The sequence below is a fragment of the Dipodomys merriami genome, unplaced genomic scaffold (genome assembly GCF_024711535.1).
Source record: "Dipodomys merriami isolate MVZ:Mamm:240054 unplaced genomic scaffold, mDipMer1.0.p SCAF_19, whole genome shotgun sequence".
NCBI classification, from domain to species: Eukaryota; Metazoa; Chordata; class Mammalia; order Rodentia; family Heteromyidae; genus Dipodomys; species Dipodomys merriami.
The window spans coordinates 17,074,284-17,080,159 of NW_027203270.1; the positions used below are offsets into that span (position 1 = coordinate 17,074,284).

General features: G+C 38.9%; 1 pseudogene; it reads left to right on the forward strand.

Annotated features, from left to right (window-relative positions):
- Window positions 1-628: 628 nt before the first annotated feature.
- Window positions 629-3,586, forward strand: LOC138830520 (signal transducing adapter molecule 2 pseudogene; annotated as a pseudogene).
- The last annotated feature ends 2,290 nt before the right edge of the window (window positions 3,587-5,876 follow it).

Sequence of the window (5,876 nt, forward strand, 5' to 3'; positions counted from 1 at the left end):
CCAGAATAAGACCCAGAGGCTGAAAGGCTCCCATGGACTTGAGTCATCTCTCAGAACTGCTCTTTCTTGGAGGTCTTCATTAATGTAGGGTGGCAAAGAAAAGAAATGATACCTCCTGAACTAGTAAGTCCTAGACTGCTCTCTGAATGAAAAGTGGCAAAGTCATTAAGCCAAACTAAGCCTGGAGTTGAGAGCTGAGCTTCAAAGAGTCTTCTTTGGGGGTAAGCCAGAAGTTTTGATCCACATCTATGTTGAGCAGTATGGGAGCCACTAACTACATGTGATTATTGAGCAACTAAAATGTGTCCAGTACAACTGAAAAATTTGAATTATTTATTTAACTGTAATTTTTTTTTTTTTTTAGTTTGTCATGGGGCTTGAACTCTGAGCCCGGGAGCTGTCCCTCAGCTCTTCAGCTCAAGGCTAGCACTCTACCATTTTGAGCCACAGTGCCACTTCTGGTTTTGGGGTGGTTAATTGGAGATAAGAGTCTCATAGACCATCCTGCCTGGGCTGGCTTTGAACTGTTATCCTCAGATCTCAGCCTCCTGAGTAGACGGGATTAGAAACGTAAGCTACTGGTGTCTGGCTAACTTTAAATTTTTAAACTGACATTTGTTTGTGGAAAATGTGTAAGTTGAGGTAAGTGACTCTACTTTGTCAGTTGTTTTATTAAACCTCCAAATTGATCGAGTTTTCCTTAGTGCACTTAACATCTGGGTCGAGATATGATGTAAGTGTAAAATACATACAGAATTGGGAAAACAGTGCAAAAGAATGCAAATCATGCCATTAATAATTTTATGTTGATTGCCTGCTTAAATAATATTTTTATGGATTGGGTTAAAATATATTATTTGAATTAATTTTACTTTAATGAATCTTTTTAATGTGGCTACTAGAGAAGGTAAAATTACATAGGTAGCTCTCATCATATTTCTGTCGGACATTGCTGACTTAGAATATGACCCAATTAGTGAATATCTAGAAATGAGACTGTGCTAAAATCTGAATATAGCTCCAAGTTATGAGACCTGCCTTGGAATAAGAGAGAAAATAAATGTATTTTCTGATAATATACCCAGGCCAAACTATTATGTGAGCTACTTGCATATATTATTCCAAATAATTCATACATTAGGCAATATGGCAAAGAAGTGTATTAAACACCTAGCTTCTCACCTAAGTTTGCAATTTTCAAATCAGTACATATCACTTGGGCTAGGGGCCAGGATGAATGAAAGAATATTCTCTACTGTCTTTCAGTGTGGAAATTCTTCTACTGGATTCTCTCAACTCAGCAGATCCGATCCTGTTCTTGTTCTACAGAGTTCCACATTGGGATGGACCCAATTTGCACCAAAGGTCCCCTGCCTGCTGTTCAATGGGCTTGCTCCACCGTCTCTCAGATCCCAGGTTTTTAGCATTTGTGTTGCTAGATATTTACTTCCAGCTTTATTATCTACAAAATGCTTGTCTTTACTTGAGGCATGCATATTTACCTTGTTCTGCAAGCTAAACATGCATCACCTTATGAACTAGAGGAAAGGAATTGAGATGAGCAGGGGTTTTTTTGGGGGTGGGGAGGCTTTTGTATGTGTGTGCAAAAATCTTCCTGGTTAAGTCTGAGAAGTAGTGAGATTTTTCTTTGCTATCTTCTGAAATGAATCTATTAGAAACAGTTTATCTGTGTAAGTCTTTTGCAATGATCCCAATCTAATAAGAAACTGTATGATTCATATATAATAGATAGCCAGTAAAGGAGTTCTGTGAAGTCATAGTAAAGCTAGTCATGTTAACTGACTTGCTCCATACCCACTTTTAGTCCTCTTGATTTCTTATGCTGTCCTCATCTTCCTATTTCCTTTCTGATCATACATTGTTGTTCTAGCCAATGAAAATGTTTCCTCAACAACTCCCACACTAGCTCACTGGTGTCCACCTAATCATTGTGAAAAGTCTTCTCAATGTTTTCTCAGATGCATATTCTGATAGTGTGGGTTTAGAGCATGCTTAATAATTTTTCACTCGAGTAGTAAAGTGGATGGATGATGCTGTTGCTGCTGGCCTGGAGACCACACCTAGAGAATTATGGCTCTGCACTCACTATTCTACTTTTCATCTTTCCCACTCCCGATAAAACACCACATTACTGACTAAGACATGTCAGACTGGATTTATATCCTACACCTAGCATGGAAACTTGCCACACCACACAACCACAGCCAAAATTGATTACCTAGGTTCCCCATATCTTTGATCAAATTTCTGGTTCTTTCCAAAGTCCACTGGTTTCTTCTTAAAGTAAATTAATCAAAAGGGAGATTCTTCTCTTGCCAGCTAATAGAACACTGCTGGGTCATTGTTGAGGCTGTGAGGGTTGAATATCAATCCCAAGGCTCCCAGAAGACAAGTCTCTGGGCAAACCTGGCATGCCAATAGCCACCTGCAGACATGATGCAAATCATGAGTCTTCCATTTAAACGTGGCACAGCTTTAAGAAACTCACAACTTAGCCTCCATTTTACCATCTATAGGGTGAATATAATGGTTTGCTTTATGAAACTGCTATGTTAGAGTACTGATTCATTCTCTCCCTCTCTCTACCTGATCCCCCCACCTTTATTTGTCCTATCTAACTTAAGGAGGAAATTTTGGCAGGAGCGACAACTTTCACCTTGAACATCCTCTCTTGCGGCTCCATGGTCCTGGCTATGGAAAGGTGGCCTTGGCGGTTGCCTGACCTCTGAAAGTAGCTGGGTGGGGGGCTGTGGCCTCCTCCTGGAAAAATGCAGCTACAGGTACATTGGGAAGATGCTCAAGGTTGGTGGGACCTCTCCTCAGCAGGGGAGTTGAAGGTAGGGTGCAGGCAGAGCAAAAACTGGAAGCCAGTCTGTCAGGCACAGAGTTAGACAGCTAAGAGCAATAGTGCAGCTGTGGAGCAGCAGCTGCGGCGCCTTAGCCAGACCATAGGTAAGAGAGCTTGGGTGCTGGCCTCTGGCTCAATGCCAGCCCGTTTGAGCATAACATCACAAAAGACTGGAATCTTAGTATGGACATTTGTGACCAAGTTGGGAGCATTCTTAGTGGAGCAAAAGATTGCCCACAAGCAATAATGGAAAGAGTAAATCATAAGGTTTCCTCACATTGCTGTTTAGGCATTAACTCTTCTTGGGGAAAACTATGAAAAGATATTTCATTAAGCATTTATGGTCCTGTGATTTTCCAATAGAAGTATGTGCTGTGATAAAAAATAAATAAATAAATAAGATTCATCCTAAAATATGTGAAAAACCAAAGTCTTTAATGGTGGAATGGTCGGAAGAATTTCTGAAAGACCCTCAGTTTAGTACAATATTTGCAGCTATTCAGTCTATGAGAGCGGAAGGAATTATTCTTTCTTCCAGCAGGCTCTCAGACTTTCTCAGCCATTTTGAAGAGTTGTATATCATGTAGCAAAAACAAAAAATAGGAATACATTGCTAAAACTATCGAATTATTCTTTCAAGAGCAGAAACAGCAATACACAGACACAAAACTTTTACATCCAACTGTAGAAATTCAACTAAATAATAAGGCTGCATAGATGGCGAGTGTCTTTAAATGCGGTGAATTTATTATCAATGATGGTGATGCCAGTTTGTGGAGAGACTCACACAGGAATAGGATTCTTCCCATCACATGTGTATAACAGCTAATTTAAACACAGAGTCTGAGGTGCGGCAGTGGACAAACTGAATACCATGGAGGATGGTGTAGAGGAAACTAAGAAATCAGGGTCTGAGCATAAATCTGAGGATAAGATAGAGAACCCTGCAGAAGAACCCTGGAGTAAGCAAGTGGATCCATAGATTCAAAGCCAAACTTCCAAGGCCTCTTGGACTCAGAAGATATCTGCCAAAAGATTGGTTTAATGATAGATGAGAAACCTGAAGAGATTGGTAGGAAGAATGCAGAACTGTCTGAGGTGAATGTAAATGTCTTGGAAGCTCTGGCACTAAATAATAAGTAGGTGAATTGCAACAGTGTGTTCAGTGTATTCAAAACCCCATCCTCCAGCATAATACCCATCCACATTCACTGGATTTCCAATGCAGGTGTATCCAGTTCACTCACATGATGGAAACTACATGGGTCAGGCACTCGCCAAGTAACTGTTTCCCAGAGCCATACCCTAGGACCATATCTTGTTGGTTCCCTGAAATCCCTACTTCCAAATGTGAATTTCTTAGTAACAACACAGCTGTATTTAAGCACTGGACAAGATATTGTTTCCAATCCCACTTATGTAAACCAGAATCCTAGTCTTTAATCAGCTACTGGCACAGCTGCTTACAAACAGCAGATGAAAACATCTGTGAACATATCTTTTTACCAGAACACTATTTCCAATCTGCCACAGCTGGCAGGCTTCCTAGTGTGGTAATTCCAGCTCATTCCATTGCCCAGCAGCAAAAAGTTTCATTAGTAGTCTCTCCCTTAGAGACAAGCATTCTCTTGAAAGTCTTCTTAAGTTATCACACCACATTTGTAGGTCTAATCTGAAAATATAAAAATATATAAATTCCTATATATATATATATATATCAATTGAGGGGCCTATATTATGTAGATAATATATCAATATATCTGTATCTGTATGCATTCAGGTAGATGTGGTACTCTCAAATCTCTACATAAATCTGGATATTAAATAGTATGAGATAAGAGAATAAAATTTTCTTGTTGCCAGGTGCTGATGGCTCACACCTGTAATCCTAGCTACTCAGGAGGCTGAGATCTGAGGATCTCAGTTCAAAGCCAGCCCAGGCAGGAAAGTCCATGAGACTCTTATCTCCAACAAACCACCAGAAAACAGAAGTGGCGCTCAAGTGGTAGAGTGCTTGCCTTGAGCTGAAGAGATGAGGGATAGCACCCAGACCTAGAGTTCAAGACCCATGACTGACAAAAAAAAAAAAAAATCTTGTTGAAAACATTGTTCCCCTTCAAATGTGGTTTTAAGAGTACTGAAGATCTTCAAATACTTTGCTGAATGTTTCTTTCATGTCCTTCACACTATTATTTTTTAAAGTGAGCATCTTTGGTGGAAGTATTTAATCTGTCAAGGTACTTCCTTTTGATTCCTTAAATTGCCATTTTGTTTGCAGCTCTGTCAGTTTTGCTCTCAGTGTTGAGTTATGATAATCCTCTGCAGCAGCAAAAGTAATATGAAAGGAACAAAAAGTTTAGTTATCAACAGTGAAAACTATGTAAGTGCAGATTGTAATAAAGCACTTAGCCAGCCATGTCCCCGTTACAGCAATGCCAACATTGGACTAAAAATTGCCCCCACAAACATTTCTAGTCCCCGAGGAAAACCATTTCCTTTTGTACAAGGGTCTCTGGTATTTAGAATAAATTGAAAACTGTACGTCCAATCAACATTGTCTTTTCATTCAGTAATTTATTGACAAAATATCTGAAAGATGAGGTAATTATATTTATTATTCAGGATTTAAAGATGTAATATCATCTTATATCATTTCAAGTATTTGACACGACTATATACAACATTTATTGCACACTACAATGGTTATAAAATTTCACCTTCAAATTTTTGAAAAAAATAATGTTTTATTAAAAACATGTTAGCTAAAATTGCTAAGAACATAATGTTTTATTTAAAAACTTATTTTAAAATAATGCTTTAAAAATAGAGCCATAGAGCTCCCCTATGACCCAGCAATCCCACTTTTGGGCATTTACCCAAATGATCACAAACAAGACCACACTAAAGCTACCAGCACAACTATGTTTATTGCAACATTATTTATCATAGCTAAGATATGGAACCAACTCAGATGCCCCTCAGTAGATGAATGGATCAAGAAAATGTG